The following is a 17,953-nucleotide window of genomic DNA, read 5'->3' as shown; positions in this document are numbered from 1 at the left end:
CTAATTGTGTATAGTGATTACTGTGATTAATAACAGCTATAGCTTAATGCTTTAAACCAGACAAGTAGAAAGATGTTAGATTTATCTCACACTCTTAAAATAATGGTTCCTAACAGGGGTTTTCACAGTGATGCCATAGAAGGGCCATTTTGAGTTCACAAAATAACCTTTCAGTGATCAGTTTTTAAATTAACTTTTTTTTTAACAGGTAATAATCTAAAGAATTGTAAAGTACATTTTGTGCAATGGAAAGATTGCATTGTTGCTGAAGGTGCACAGTGTGATTATATTCAATAATATCTGAATAACTCATCACTTGCATTAATTTGATCTCTGTACTTGATTTTATTCTAAGGAACATCAAGAAACTGAACTTTGATGCTTTCAAGTGTTTGTACAGGAAGTCCACAGTATGAAACTCTCATTAAACACACAGTGACATTGAGTGGAGGACTATGAGTCTAACTGCAGAATCACCCAATCTAACGCTAGCGCTCCAATGATTCCCTTGACATTGAACCCGCACTTGTTACCAACATGTGAGCAGAAATGACAGAAAGAGAGAGAGGACGTGAGGGAGAGCCGTAAGTCATTACCCGCTGGAAATAGCGCACCATTGAAAAGATAAGCGCAACAATGACTTCCCATCCCATGATACATCTCAGGACTTGCCATGTTATTTCCACCCTCTTATATATGGTTCCTGTTATTGAATTTAGCACTGGATAAATAGAGCAGGATGGTCAGACCTGCTCACAGGGGTTCCGTCACATTATCTCACGCTCAACTGATAACATCCAGGACTCTCTGTCTGTGTGTGTGTGTGTGTGTGTGTGTGTGTGTGTGTGTGTGTGTGTGTGTGTGTGTGTGTGTTAAAAAGAGAACTGTTTAACTTCACAAGTTAATGCGGCTCCAGATTGGGCACTGGTACCCTGTCCATGGCAGTATAGACTTGGGGGTCTTTATAAAAGATCTTTTGACTTGAGCCAGAAAGCAAACCTTCTCTAGAAAACCTGTAAAAGAGGAGAAATTGATTGTGGAAGATTAGAAACACTGGATATAATATGATAAAAAATACATTAAGTTGCACACGGAAAACAAAACATGCATTTGTTTGTTTGTTTTTATTTAATTTTCAGTTTGGGACTTAGCACAGACATAAAGAACATTATTAAATATGAACATTCACAAAAAAAAAAAAAAAAAACTTTTTTTTTCATGTTTGTTTTTTCATGTTTTTTGTTCATTTGTTTGTTGTGTATTTTGGGATCTACACTGTAAAAAAACAATTTGTGTAAACAACTTAAAATCATTTGTTACCCAGCTGCCTTAAAATTTTAATTTCAGTCAGATCAAAAAAGTTTAGTCAACTTGAAATGTTAAGTTGTAATAAGTGAAAACTTTGATATTTGAGTTGATTCAGTAGGGTAACAATTTTTTCAAGTTGACTCAACAAATTGTGTTTTTTTATTTTTTACAGTGTGGAACAGACAGATTAAATACACAATTAAATATAAACATTTCACAAGGAAATAATGAAAATAAAACCTTTTTCGTTCATTCATTTGTTTGTTTGTTTGTTCATTCATTTGTTTGTTGCAAATTTTGGGATCTAGAACAGACAGATTAAAGATAAACAATGAAATATAAACATTTCACAAGGAAAAATTAAAACAAAACCTTTTTGTTTCTTCATTCATTTGTTTGTTTTTGCACATTTTCAAATCTAGAACAAACAGATAAAAGTCATAATTAAATATAAACATTCCACAAGGAAAAAAAAAACTAAATTTGTTTATTTGTTCTTTAATTTGTTTGTTCGGTCGTTTATTAGTTTGTTGTGCATTGGGATCTAGAACAGACAGACAAAAGACACAATTAAACATAAATATTCCACAAGGAAAGAACAAAATCTTGGTTAGTTTGTTTGTTCATTCTAGTTTGTTTATTCATTTGATTGTTTGTTGTGCATTTTGGGATCTAGAACAGACAGATAAAATACATAATTAAATATAAAAATTCCACAAGGAAAGAACAAAATCTTTGTTTGTTTGATTGTTTGTTTGTTTGTTTGTTTGTTTGTTTGTTTGTTTGTTTGTTTTTTTGTTTGTTTGTTGCATGTTTTTGGATCTAGAACAGACAGATAGAAGACATAATTAAATTTATACATTCCACAAGGAAAAAATAAAACAAAACATTTGATTGTTTGTTTGTTTGTTTTTTTGTGCATTTTGGGACCTAGAACAGACAGATGAAAGACACAATTAAACATAAACATAAACATAAACCTTTGTTCGTTCATTTATTTGTTTGTTGCATATTTTGGGATCGTGAACAGACAGATAAAAGGCATAATTAAATATAAACATTCCACACGGAAAAAAACAAAAACCAAACTTTTGATTGTTTGTTCATTAATTTGTTTGTTTGTTTGTTGTGTATTTTGGGATCTAGAACAGGGGGTTATATTAATATATAAATATTGCACAATTTTAAAAAAGTGCAGTTTTTATTTATTTTCATTCATTTCATTTTCATTATTTTCATCAATCTAGCATAGACATCAGATAAACAAAATACTTAAATAAAAACACTCCTCTTGTTGTTGTTGTTGTGCATTTTGTGATCTGGAACAGACAGATAAAAGACATTAAATATGATCATTCCACAAGAAAAAAAAATAAATAAAAACCTTTGTTTGTTTGTTGTTTGAGATCTAGAACAGACAGATAAGAGACATAATTAAATATAAACTTTGAGGAAAATCAAAAAAAAAAAAACTTTTATTTTTCATTTGTTTTTTTGTTTATTTAATCATTGCATTTCGGGATCTAGCACAGACAAATCACATAACATACATAGTTATAATAAGATAATTATAATAATAATTATATTACTAATAATATTGTTACAAACGGGATGACTGAGAGTGGAGATCCAAATGCAAGGCTTTATTAGACGAGGTCAGAACAGACAGGGTCGATCACCAGCAAACATCAACAGCAAAGATAATCCAATAGCGTAATCCAAAGAACAAGCGTGGGTCAAAATCCAGGTGAGCAGTCCAAAGGAAACAGGGAAATGAAAACCAGAAACTAGAAAACTACGACTAAGACTAGGGATAAACTGACTATGACTATGACTAGGAAAACAGGGAAAACAAACAGGGAAAAATGCTCAGTAATGTCCACAAATGTAAATCAATACTTCGCAATGAGTGTGTGTGTGAAGCTGGCTTTTATGGTAGACAAACAGGAAGTAACCATAGAGGCAGCAGAGGGAGCAGCAACAGTCAGTGGGGGTAAGGGCTCCCTCTGCTGGCCTGGCGTAACATAGCCCCCCCCCAAGGAGCGGCTTCCAGACGCTCCAAAAAACAACAGGAGGAAACAGTCCAGGGGAGCGGTGGGGGGGCCAGGAGACTGAGGCAGAACAGGTGGGGCAAAGGCCCTCCAGAGCAGGGCAGGAGATTCAGGAGCCCTCCAGGGCAGGGCTGGAGGCAGAGCAGTCCTTTGAGGTGGAGCAAGAGTCTTAGGAGCCCTCCAGGGCGGAGCAGGAGGCTTAGCGACCCTCTGGGGCAGAGCAGGAAGCGTAGAAGCCCTCCGGGGCGAAGCCGAAGGCGGAGCAAGGGGTTTAGGAGCCCTCCAGGGCGGAGCAGGAGGCGGAGCGGCCCTCCAGGGCAGAGCAGGAGGCGCAGGAGCCCTCCAGGGCGGAGCAGGAGGCGCAGGAACCCTCCAGGGCGGAGCAGGAGGCGCAGGAGCCCTCCAGGGCGGACCAGGAGGCGCAGGAGCCCTCCAGGGCGGAGCAGGAGGCGCAGGAGCCCTCCAGGGCGGAGCAGGAGGCGCAGGAGCCCTCCAGGGCGGAACAGGAGGCGCAGGAGCCCTCCAGGGCGGAACAGGAGGCGCAGGAGTCCTCCAGGGCGGAACAGGAGGCGTAGAAGCCCTCCAGGGCGGAACAGGAGGCGCAGGGGCCCTCCAGGGCGGAACAGGAGGCGTAGAAGCCCTCCAGGGCGGAACAGGTGGCCGCATCATGGACTGGGACCTGGGGAGAACAGGGATAGAGGAGGCAGACAGAGCAAGGAGAGAAGTAGAGAGTTCATGGGAGAACGTGGCCTCCATAGCCGTGACCAGGCAGACGAGAACTTCAGGACCGACTTTCGGGGCAGTTCCTGGGCAGACAGAGACTTCTGGAACGGCCCCAAACGCCAAGACAGAGATGACAGGGAACCTAGGCGGTGCAGGCAGAGCAGGGAGTCTTGGCGGGGCAGACAGAGCAAGGAACCTTGGCGGAGCAGACAGGGCAGGGAATTTTGGCGGCGCTGGCAGAGCAGGGAGCACTGGCGATGCGGGCAGAGCGTGAAGCCTTGGCTGAGCGGGCAGAGCGTGAAGCCTTGGCGGAGCGGGCAGAGCGTGAAGCCTTGGCGGAGCGGGCAGAGCGTGAAGCCTTGGCGGAGCGGGCAGAGCGTGAAGCCTTGGCGGTGCTGGCAGAGCGTGAAGCCTTGGCGGAGCGGGCAGGGCGTGAAGCCTTGGCGGAGCGGGCAGAGCGAGAAGCCTTGGCGGTGCTGGCAGAGCGTGAAGCCTTGGCTGAGCGGGCAGAGCGTGAAGTTCCGCTATGGACGCCACCTCCGAAGGAGGTATAGGCGCAGCGGACATGCGTGCAGAAGAGCTCTCCAGAACAAACTTGTGGGCAGACTCATGGGCAGAAGAGGCCACTGGGGCACAGTGTGCAGCCCACACACTCAAAATGGCGATAGCCATAACAGGTAGCACAGTTGGCGGAGGAATGCCCTCCGGGTCATTTGGCGTGGGGCTTGGGAGCGTTGGCTCTGTGGGACTTGGGAGCGTTGGCTCTGCATGGCTTGGCAGCGTTGGCTCTGCATGGCTTGGGAGCGTTGGCTCTGCATGGCTTGGGAGCGTTGGCTCTGCATGGCTTGGGAGCGTTGGCTCTGCATGGCTTGGGAGCGTTGGCTCTGCATGGCTTGGGAGCGTTGGCTCTGCATGGCTTAGGTGCGTTGGCTCTGCATGGCTTGGGAGCGTTGGCTCTGTATGGCTTGGGAGCGTTGGCTCTGTCTGGCTTGAGAGTGAAGGCTCTGGATGCTCAGGGGAGATGTGACTTGGCAGTGAAGGAGTAGCTATGACCTGACTCTTCATGACAGGAGCAGCAGTGACTTGATTTGGCGTGAGAGGGACAGCTGTGGCTTGGCTTGGCTCGGAGGGAACAGCTGCTTGACTTGGCCTGACAGGAACAGCAGCTGTATCTTGACTTGTCCTGGCAGGAACAGTGACTGTGACGTGACTCGACTCGGCAGGGACAGCAGCTGTAACTTGATTTGGCGTGACAGGGACAGCTGTGGTTTGGCCTGGCTCGGAGGGAACAGCTGCTTGACTTGGCTCTGAAGAAGCGACTGCTGCGACATGATTTGGCCTGACAGGAACAGCAGCTGTATCTTGACTTGTCCTGGCAGGGACAGTGATTGTGACGTGACTTGACTTGGTAGGAACGGCAGCTGGTGCAGGTTCGAGAGAAGCAGATATGACGTTCACAGGCAATGGCTTGGTTGACGTGGCGTGAGCAGACGCTGGCTTGGTTGACGTGGCGCTAGCAGATGCTGGCTCGGCTGACAGTAAGGGACCAGCTGAACGAGCCGACCGCAGTGGTGGGTCCTCCAAGCTAGACATTAGTCTCTGATACGTCCTGGAAGGGTGTGAGTCTGGCGCTGTAGCCACCCTGTTAATAACAGACTCAGGTATGGCGGCCATCTTGCGTACAGGTTCAGGCGTGGCGGCCATTTTGTGTGCAAGCACGGGCGTGGCGGTCATCTTGGGTGCAGGCTCTGGCGTGGCGGCCATCTTTGCAGCAGGCTCTGGCGTGGCGGCCATCTTTGCAGCAGGCTCTGGTGTGGCGGCCATCTTTGCAGCAGGCTCTGGCGTGGCGGCCATCTTTGCAGCAGGCTCTGGCGTGGCGGCCATCTTAGCAGCAGGCTCTGGCGTGGCGGGCATCTTCGCAGCAGGCTCTGGCGTGGTGGCCATTCTGACCGGGAACTCAGGAACGGGAGCCATCTTATGAACGTGCTTTGGAACGGCGGCCATCTTGTGAGCAGGGTCTGGAAGAGCGGCCATTTTGCGAACAGGATCAGGAAGGGCGGCCATCTTGGGTGCAGACTCAGGAAAGGCGGCCATCTTATGAGCTGACTCGGGAAGGACAGCCATCTTGGAAACAGGCTTTGGGACAGCGGCCATCTTGTGAACTGGCTTGGGGGTGGCAGCCATCTTGTGAACCGGCTTGGGAATGGCGGCCATCTTGTGATCGGGTCTTGGGGTGGCAGCCATCTTGTGAGATAAGTCAGACGTGGTAGATTTCTTGTGAGCTGGGTCCAATCGGGTGACCATCTTGAATGCGGACTCAGGAAGGATGGTCATTCCGAAAGCTGATTCGGGAAAGGCGGCCATTTTGTGAACGGGCTCCTGAAAGGCAGACATCTTGTGCTTGGGCTCGAAGCTAGCAGACCTCTTGTGCTGTGGCTCGAAGCTAGCAGACATCTTGTGCTGTGGCTCGAAGCTAGCTGACATCTTGTGCTGTGGCTCGAAGCTAGCAGACATCTTGCGCTGTGGCTTTGGGCTAGCAGACATCTTGTGCTGTGGTTCTGAGCTAACAGACATCCTGTGCTGAGGCCCTTCTAGTACTCCCACAGTGAACGGAGATCCACAATGCGACAACACAAAGTCAATAAACTGTGCGAGGGTCCAACTAGGGTCCTCATCGGGTAAATTGTAACCGATATCTGTGTCCAACCCACTCCAAAAACACTCCTTCATTAAGGTCTCATCGTAAGGTGCCAGATAACAATAAGCAATGAAATCCCTCACATAATGCTCGATGGGACGGCCATTTTGAAAGATGGAGCAGAGCAGACTTACGGGGTTGGACAAACTTCCTGTTGAATCCATTCTTGATGGTTGTTCTGCTGGTGGTGAATAAAGCCGCTGGATCCGGGTGTGGCGAAGTATTCTGTTACAAACGGGATGACTGAGAGTGGAGATCCAAATGCAAGGCTTTATTAGACGAGGTCAGAACAGACAGGGTCGATCACCAGCAAACATCAACAGCAAAGATAATCCAATAGCGTAATCCAAAGAACAAGCGTGGGTCAAAATCCAGGTGAGCAGTCCAAAGGAAACAGGGAAATGAAAACCAGAAACTAGAAAACTACGACTAAGACTAGGGATAAACTGACTATGACTATGACTAGGAAAACAGGGAAAACAAACAGGGAAAAATGCTCAGTAATGTCCACAAATGTAAATCAATACTTCGCAATGAGTGTGTGTGTGAAGCTGGCTTTTATGGTAGACAAACAGGAAGTAACCATAGAGGCAGCAGAGGGAGCAGCAACAGTCAGTGGGGGTAAGGGCTCCCTCTGCTGGCCTGGCGTAACAAATATTAATAAAAGAAGAAAAATACACCCTGGAAACCATTCAGAAAACACTAGGATTTAGCTTTTGAACCCATATAGCAACATTGGCAGCCGAAACACTGTAAAACATTAGAATTAGCTTGAACTTTCCACAGGCAAATATCAAAAAGATGCAAACACATAAAATAGTTTCCTTTCTAATTATCCAGAATATTATCATATTATAATGCATCATAATTGTTTTCAAGCTCTAGTTAAACATCTCCTGGCTACTCTTCAATCACGAGTCACGGCGTTATGTTTTCAGTGATTACATTTCACACAACAACAAATGAAATGCATTTTCTCTCCTTTGCTGTCTGCATTCAAGAACCGGCAGACGAAAAAGGACTCCCGTTTCCTGTCAGAACTTCTGGTGATCACTACGTTTGATTAAAACGAAATCTTTAATTGTATGCTAATGTATGTATAAGGGTAGGATTGATTTGGGAGTGGAGGGGATGTGATGTAAATGGGAAAAGAGAGGGAAATGTGACCTATTGAAGAGACACTCGATCCAGTGTCACTTTACGACCAGACCTCATCACTTAGTGCTGTGTGATAACCTCATACAACCATCTCTTTAATTTAAAGTCAGCTGCAGACACGGCCTGGCCCACAGCCGTAACCAGCTACAGCCTCAGATATAAGTAAAGCCTGTCATAACAGCAATTATAAAGATAAAAGCTGCTTTTTGGTTGGCGTAAGTCAGCCCCAAAGTTTGTCCATATTGATTCTAAGGTATATTTTACACTTTCAAGTCTTGTAGACATCTGCCAATAGCAAGTGAATTGACCATATGCATGAATTATAATGATAAGCCAGCTCCTAAACTTCAGCTGAAGCTCATTTAATATGTGCTAGATATAGGTGGACACTCTTGAGACTCCTCTCCTGCCTTGTTCTTATCAGAAACTGAGAAAAATAATAATTGCAACATCGTAAATAATGATAGCAGCATGAACAATCAGTTTCATATAATTTAACAACATATAATTTAAATGCTGAGCCTGGTAATCCCAGGAGAGTACCTGCATAGTTGTTTTTAAGCCTTTATTATTTTTCAACTTCAAATTCACTTCAAAGATTCACTTTTCATTCATAAAGACGACATGGAAAAAAATGTCTTTTCACAGAAAACAATGTATTTTTAAGATGAAAATGACATGAAATGACCCATATAACCAGAAGATGGCAGCAGAGGATCAATCATTGGCTGCAGCTGCCATTTCAACTCCTAGTTTTTTCAAGACTTTAAATTATAAAATTACTAGTATAATCCAGTGTAGTACTTTAACCGCACTGAAGTATTTAGTATAGCAAGTGCAGAAAGTCAGACACAAACAGCCTATAAGGGTGAATTATTTAAATGCTTATATATAGTTTACTACAAATTAAATAAGTTAAATATTAATAGTATAATAATTAAATAATTCACTCAGCGTGAATCAATATGAATTTGAAATATTTTATATAATTTAATAACTACATTTTCTAAGCTTTATCTTGAACTGTAAAAGCTATTAAATAGCCTATATTCAACCCACACAAACTTGTTACTGCTGTAGTTTAGATACTCTGAATTTAGTCTGAATCATTTAATGCACAGCTCTATTTTTGTCATCAGCTTGTCAGATGTTTTGTCCTGTTATTACTGTCAATCATAGCAATGACTCACGCATGTTTAGCCGATTTACTCGTGTATTTTTTAACTCGCATTTGTCATTCTTAAAGCCTTTATTATTCAACTCTACAGCTGAGCAATAAAATTCACTTCAAAGATTAAATTTTCATTTAATAAAGACGACATGGGAAAAAAAATGTCTTTTGACGGAAAACATTGTCTTTTTAAAATGAAAATGACATGAAATGACCCAGATAACCAGAAGATGGCAGCAGAGGATCAATCATTGGCTGCTGTTGCCATTTCAACTCCCTAGTTTTTTCAAGACGTCTTGCTTTTCAATTTATTATAAAATTACTAGTATAATAAATTGTAGTACTTTAACCGCACTGAAGTATATTAGTGTACCAAGTGCAGAAAGTCATTAAAATAAATATATAAGCTCAGACACAAACAGCCTATAAGGGTGAATTATTTAAATACTTATAGTTCACTACAAATTAAATAAGTTATATATTATTGGTATAAGAATTAAATAATGCACTCAATATGAATTTGAATTTGAATATTTTATATAATTGTACTAACTACATCTTTTAAGCTTAATCGTGAACTGTAAAATCTATTAAATAGCCTATATTTAACCAACACAAACTTGTTACTGCTGTAGTTTTGTTACTCTGAAATTAGTCTGAATTATTAAATGCACAGCTCTATTTTTGTCATCAACTTGTCAGATGTTTTGTCCTGTTATTACTGTCAGTCATAGCAATGATTCACGCATATTTAGCCGATTTACTCATGTAATTTTTTAACTTGCGTTTGTCATTCTCAAAACAGTTTACATGGACGTTTGGTCCTCCTAGACAAACAAAACTTTTCTTCGACTGTATATGGATAATGTAGAGAAAACGAGCAAATGGCTGGTTTTAGCTGGTCATAGCTGGTCAGCAGGCTGGTTTTAGAGGGGTTTTAACCACTTTTCCAGCCTGGCCAGGCTGGGAGACCAGCTAAAACCAGCTACTTCCAGTTTAAACCAGCTAAGACCAGCCAAGCAGCCTAGGCCGGTTTTAGCTGTTTATTTTTCAGCAGGGTTGTCTAAACAAGGAGGTAATCCGTGCATATGGTCAATTAAGAAAATGTGTTATGCATTTATTTACTTATTTGCTCTATCACAGACATCAGATACATACTTAAAGACACCAAGTTTCGTTTGCCATTCAGACTGGGCTTTTAGAAATAAATCTGGTAGAAATATCCTGTAGTAACTGATGATAAAGCCTGCCTTCATCCTCAAGCATTACTGTACTCATGCAGAAGTGAAATGCAGCGGGTTATTTAAGTGTTTCTGCAACGTTAGCTTAACGCTAGTGTGTGCTGATGTGAATTGACAGCTCGCACACCCCTCACACTAGTGTGAGTTTCACCACCATTATTGGGAATGACGGAGCAGATTAAATGTGCAATTCCCTCAGAGCCGGTGCGCAATCCATCTGGATCTCTGCTTAATTGATATGCTAATAGTTTTTGCTAATTAATGGAATCGTTAAATTACAAGATGTCTTAATTTTTGATTGCCGGCTATGGATTAAGACAACATTTATGATAGGAGATAATTAATTGTCGCTGTGTTTACAGAGATAGCATAGAGCGGCTTGCTGGAGAGCTAAAAGTTTGTTGCAGGCTACGTTTATGCTAATGAAAGTGTCTCCCACAACATAGATTTAGCATCCAAGTTACACCCTTTTGTGTTTTTGGGACACCCAGACACCATCATTATACCTCAAATGTGTCTGTAAAACATGTTTCGGAGATTTTGGAAACAGTGATACTATTTTGTGTTTATTTCCTCTTGTTCTCGCGGAGACTCTGAATTACACGCGGTCTTTGATCTGTGCTCTAATTAGTTCCTTTCCCCCTAAAGTATTTCTTATTGTATTTTCATTAATAACAAAACAAAAAAAGAAGCATGTTTGCCCTATGCCTTTTGTCAGCATTTTTCTGAAAGTGAAGTTCTCAAAAATACATTTTAATACGGTAAAACGATAACTTATGTAAAACTATGACTGCGACCCCCTTTTCGTCTGCTTTACCAGAGCTCAACTCCAAACTAATTCCAAAGTGCTCTATATTCCAAATCTAAGAGGCATCTTATTATTTGCCTCAGTTTGATCATAGTACCCAAGACTTCTAAAAAATAAAGCAGTGCAATATGTCATGAGAGGTTGTAGTGTTTTTACCGCAATTTAGGTTTGAAGTTTTCTTAGCTGTCAAAAAAAAAAAAATGTACATGAAAACATAGATATATAATCTGCATTCAGAATCGCATACTAGTAGAAACTACATTTGGTTAAAAAAAAAGCCAGCCAACCAGCCTAGGCTGGTTTTAGCTGTTTTTTTCACCAGGGTTGAGACACCCAGAACACCCTGGAAATATCAACATACTCACAACACCTTAGCATTGGGGTGGTACCACCAAGGACCATTAAAGGCAAGTCAGTACATTCTGTGTAACTTTGGTGATGCATGTGTGCAACCAGTTTTGGCTCAAGACAGCAACCAACAGGATTAAAGGGGAGGGCGGGCTAACAAAAAGTCACCATAATGCCTCTTGAGGCGTGGAAACAGCTGGCCTTTGTTACACTCACCCACCTAAACCTCACTCCCATCCGGGTCACGGCACCAAAGCAACCGGTTTTTGCTCAGCCTGCTCCAAGTAGGGCTTGAATCAAGCGACAGTAAAGTTACCTTTATTTATATATCGCTTTTACAATACAGATTGTGTCAAAGCAGCTTTACAGTGTTAAATAGAAAGTAGCCGATAATGCAAGAGGAATAACAGTCAATGCAAGAGTTAACAGTCAATTTTTCAGTTAATGTCAGTTTATTGTTGTCCAGCTCAGTTCAGTTTTCTTCCAATAATGTCTGTGCAATCAAGTCGACAATATTGCCAGAAATTAAGCATCCCCAACTAAGTAAACTAAAGACGATGGGGCAACCGACCAAAACTCCATCGATGACAGAAATAGAGAAAAACCATGCTCAGTCGGGGAGACAGTTCTCCTCTGGCCAGACAAAACCACCATGCCATGGTTTAATTCCAAGCTGCAACAGAAGTCAGATTAAGCAGAGGACTCGTCTGGTTCTCATAGCCTTTGCAGAGAATTTGTGTCAATGGCTGATGAGGTCTTCGCAGGGGATATGTCTCTAGGGCTCATCTAGTTGACATGGTCTCCACTGACATTCAGGGCTATAGAGGTCATATCTAGGTGCCGATCCACCATTTGGACTAGATATGGAGTGGATCTGGGTGTTTACGGTGACCTTAAATTAAGGAAAAAACAGAATAATATTATCGTTGATGCAATTCTTCTTACAATGTAGCAAGTATGTTGGGTGTTATGGGAAGTGATCCCGGTTCCAGCTGACCAAATTAATGCAGCTAACAATCCTTTAATGGATTTGAATTATAGAAATGTGATAGTGTGTTATGTGTGCGCAAGGTTAAAGACATAGGAAAAACATGAAAAGGATCTGTCGTGAATTTATCGTCGTGAATAAATTACATATTGGGTAATAATTTTGTCATTATTGCATATATGATGGGGTGTTGTTGTTTTTTTTTTTGTAATGTAAACGTCAAAACATTTTTTTTTTTTTTTACATTGCACTATTTACACATTTATGAGCAGATACAGATACAGGCAGATACAGATACTATTTTTATTTATTTATTTATTTTTATAGTATATATATAGTAAGTATATCCCAAGTCTTCCGAGGCAAAAAAATTGATTTCCGAATGGAATATTGCCGTCTCTATCCCCTGTAAATCTCATTCTGTGTGTGCAGTCTGTGCACAAATTGAAAAATTGCCACCAGAAGAACCAATACATCAGCTTTGGTTGTGAAATGCTATTGGCTCTTGTGTGTCTCGTGACCGATTGCGTCATGCTAAACATATTCGGGAGTATCTTTTTGAATATGATATGTGTAGGAGCAAGATCATTTCAGCGATTTAAAACCTTATGATTTACTCTGTTCTTCGGGTGAGAACATCTGAGGACTTGGAGTGCAACACGACTTGTTTGTAATACTTTTATACTGCTTTTTATGGTCAGTTTTTGCAATAAATACCTGTCCCTGTACTTTCATTTGTCTGTTGCATGTTTTATATTGTTCAGAAGTGGGTAGGTTTAGGTTAGGGATGGGGTTAGGTGCTCCAAAATATCTATGGAAGTATAAATTTATATCAAATAATTTATATTTTTGCAAATGCATGCAAACCATTGCATGTGACGCTAAAGGGGTACCCTGAGCATCAAAAAGTGACAGCAAGAGGTCCTGACCAAGCGTCAATATGTGACGAGTTGGGAGTGAGAATGTGATTTTTATATTCTAGGTATTATCAAATGGCCAGAGTTTTGAGATTGCAGCAGACGTGAAGGACTATAATGCAAAAAGAGCTTGCTCAAACACTGAGGTGCTAAGCATGGGAGCCAAATGCACTAACAAGGACACTAAAGACTGCATCTTCTAGCATCAATCACTAGTGCACCTTTACCTGGACAGCTCATATCAGTTGGCCTCCATTACATACCCCTTAAACCTCTCTCCCATCAGGATCACAATACTAATGCAATTGGCTCCTCTCAGCCTGCGCTAAGTAAGGCTTGAACTGGCAACAGACAGCATTGAAGCTGGGTACACTATTAAGAAACTAAAGACTAGTGCACCTCTTGAGGCCAGGGGAGTGAGGTTTACCTGCACAGCTGGCTTCCATTACTTCCATGTGCTACATACAAGTAGAGACCCTCTGTACTTGAATCGTGAAAGACCGAATTGTGACAAATGTTGACATTTAAATATGATTTAGTAAATCAGCAGTGGTATCAATCAACAGTGCAAATCATGATACATTTATGCAGGTGCAGATAATAATGCACATAAACATATTGGAGTAAACAAACTATCTTGGTTCTTGTAAATGGTTGGGACTTCCATTCCTGCAGCCGTGACAGTGCTCCTATACATTTTCCAATGCTTTCCTCCACCTTATACTGTCTTTGGTGTCACTCACAAGTGACTATCTCCTATTTCATTATGAAGCGTGGATATATTTAGTATAATTTGACTTTGAATTGTAATTTTCTGTTTTCCATTCTAAAAGCGTGTCTTTAAAACAAAGTGTCTCAAGACAGCAGTCACAGAAACAAGAGAAGAGACGCTCTAAATGTAGACAGAGCCTAATATGAGAGAACCTTCATTCTGACAGTGATGCTCTATGCAAAACCCTGTCATTAGAGCTCTTCAATTAGATCACTGTCTTCCTCCCATCCAAGTGTTCAGCGGTGCACTAGAGAGCAGGGAAAGTTTAGGATCCGGTGGGGGGAGGATGGGGAAGTGATGTGCTGGTGAGAGGTGGGCTGGGGGGGCATTTGCAGAACATGACAGCAGCAGTTGGAGATAAGCCCCGCTGTCAGCCGGTACAGGCACCAAACCCCCCGATTTCCAGCACCCCCCTACTGATAACAATTAGATGTAATTGGACAGTCCGGTGAAGCTGAGCAATTTGACTACAGGCGTGGGGTTCAGGCTCTCTTAAGACCGCCGCAGAGGGAGATGACAGCTGATTGGACGAAGATGACGATTAGTTAGACACTCTGGTGAAGGGTCCACTCTCGCTCTCACATAGGAGATTTACCATCAAAAGGCTGTCACTGATTTGACTATCCTGGCACACCAACTGCACTGCAGAGCGCACTACCTTTACCTACCTTTTCCTCCTTATTTCAGAATTACCATAATACTGATTTCCAGCAGCTATTATGCTATCACTTGTGTGTCTTTACCTTAGAGAAGGGTTTCTCAAACTTAACTGAATCCCTTTATGACCAGAAAGTGTTGTGAACTCTGCTTAAATACATAATCCTGTAGTTTTCTCTTCTCAAATGTTACAATTTTGAGATTCATCAGGTTGTTTTGATTCAAGGCTTAGAGCTCATTGTTCAAGAAGTTGCTGAAATGCTGAATGAGAAATACACTTGCGGTGTCATGCAAGATGCAGTCATGCTAGAATCCACTTAGAGGTTGGTGTTTTTGCAAGTATCTGTCACTGTTGCTGTTGTAGCTGATAGCTTAAAATGTGAGCCCGGACCACAAAACCAGTCATAAGTAGCAAGGGTGTTTAGCAATAGCCAAAAATATGATTTTTCTTTTATTTGCCAAAAATCATTAGGAAATTAAATAAAGATCATGTTCAGTGAAGATATTTTTGTACATTTTCTACCATAAATATATCAAAACTTAACTTTTGATTAGTAATATGCATTGCTAAGAACTTCATTTGAACAACTTTAAAGGCGATTTTCTCAGTTTTTTTATTTTTTGCACCCTCAGATTCCAGATTTTTATATAGTTGTATCTCGACCAAATAACTCGACCTTACAAACCATACATCAATGGAAAGCTTATTTATTCAGCTTCCAGATGATGTATAAATCTCAATTTCAAAAAAATTTACCCTTATGAAAGTAACAATTAAATAAGTATTTTGAAAAAAAGGAAAAGGCCTTAAAGGATTAGTTCCTTTCCAGAATAAAAACTTCCTGATAATTTACTCACCTCCATGCCATTCAAGATGTTCATGACTTTCCTTCTTTAGTCGTAAAGAAATTAAGGGTTTTGGAGGAAAACATTCCAGGATTGTTCTCCATATAGTGGACTTCGATGTGGATCAGCGGGTTGAAGGTCCAAACTGCAGTTTCAATGCAGCTTAAAAGGGCTCTACATGATCCCAGCCGAGAAATAAGGGTCTTATCTGGCAAAACTATCTGTTTCTTAAAAAATGGAAAAATGATATACTTTTTTAACCACAAATGCTCATCTTGCACTAGTTTGACTTCATGCATTACATAGTCAGAAAGGTCAACCTTGACATAAGCAGAAATACCGACCCAGTGTTTACAAAGAGAATGAGCCAAAAAAGTCAAACACCCTTTACAAAAAAAGGTAAAATAACAATGTTGGATGATTTTGAAGTTGGAGGAGAAAATGAGATTTTAATTTTGTTTTGGAAAATGACAATTGTTTTGCCAGACAAAAAGCATTGAAACTGCAATTTGGACCTTCAACCTGTCGACTCCCATTGAAGTCCACTATATGGAGAAAAATCCTGGAACGTTTTCTTCAAAATCCTTAATTTCTTTTTGACTGAAGAAAGAAAGACATGAACATCTTGGATGACATGGGGGTGAGTAAGTTACCAGGAAATTATTCTAGAAGTGAACTAATCCTTTAACTAGAGAGCAGCTGGCCTCCCAACTAAGCTTGGCAACCAGTTTAAACCACAAAATCAGCTTAGGCTGGTTTAGGATGTTTTCTATTTTTCAGCAGGGTTAACATGATTACATGATTTAGGCTAACTCATATGTTAGCTTAGTAGTTGCTTATAATTAGCATGCTAACTGAAAACATCACAGCTGCATCTGAAATCACATACACCACTAAAAACATATGTTTTAGTACGAATATGTGGAGTGTGCAAAGTAATCAGGACACACTATATTTACCATTCATATTTGTCATAATGACCTATCAGCCTTGTGTGTTATATATTACCTATAGTGTTATATACTGTATTTTGTTGACTTGTGTACCTACATTACTCCCAAATGTTCCCAAGAATGTTTAAATCCAGAGATATAAGAATTTAAGTAGTGTAACAGACACGGTGTCATCAAACTAGCTACGCCTTTGTTTTGTTGTTTGTTTTGAATATGTGCTCCCTTGCGGGGGAAATTACATATTGTGACTTTAATGATAGTAAAATATCCATCAGATTCAGACATACCACTCTTCCCAAATACTGTTTCTTGTTTACTATATAAGTACTGTATGTGGTTTTGGATGCAGCCGGGAAAAAAAGGGTAATTTATTTGTTGCTTCAGATATATCATTTGATATGTAGTATATAATTTATGGTAAAATACATTACACTTAAAAAAAAAAAATATATATATATATATATATATATATATATATATATATATATATATATTTTTTTTTTTTTTTTTTTTTTAAAGAATGTAACTATTGTGTTATTTCAAATTACATTCAAAACTGTAAAATCAGAAACAATATCTGTAAATTAACAACTTGACTGTTATTTTAGGTACTATATCATTAAAGACCAATTACAGTTTTTTATACAAGAAAATTACTGTATTATTTACAGTATTTTTGTGTTATTTTAAATTATGTTTAAAACTCTGTAAAATTACAAACAATATCCATTAATTTACAACTTAACTGTTATTTTAAGTATTATTCCATTAATAACAATTTACAGTAATTCTCATTTTTATACAAAAAAAATGCTGTATTATCTTTACAGTATGTTTTTTTTCCATTTTCTTAAAATTATGTTCAAATTGACGTAAAATTACATACTAACAAATCAATTTTCTTTTTATAATTTTAAAGTAAATCGTATTAGATTTATATTTAGGTGTAAATGATATGTTTAATTCTGTTAATTCAAATTTAATTCTTGCCATTTCAAAGATTAAAATTTCTTTGGTCATTTAACTATTATCATGCCATTTTTTATTTATCTTGTTTATCATGGGTCACATAATATGGTGTCAGGTCACAAGCCTGATTGGGCCAACAGTTTTATGAACTGCATACATTTGCATAGAAAAATTTAAGATGCATAAATCATCAATGGATGGATGGATGTCCAATCTGGCACCAGAATACACAAAACTCTTCTTTCAGCAGAATCACTTTGGGGTCCAAAGGGTATTGGTTTTTCAGGTGGGACAGCATAGTCTCGTAAGGATTTTCTAGTAAGGGCGACAGTTCGTAAACTGTTT

The sequence above is a fragment of the Garra rufa genome, chromosome 25, assembly GCF_049309525.1.
Source record: "Garra rufa chromosome 25, GarRuf1.0, whole genome shotgun sequence".
In the NCBI taxonomy this organism is placed as follows: domain Eukaryota; kingdom Metazoa; phylum Chordata; class Actinopteri; order Cypriniformes; family Cyprinidae; genus Garra; species Garra rufa.
This window is presented reverse-complemented; position numbering follows the sequence as displayed.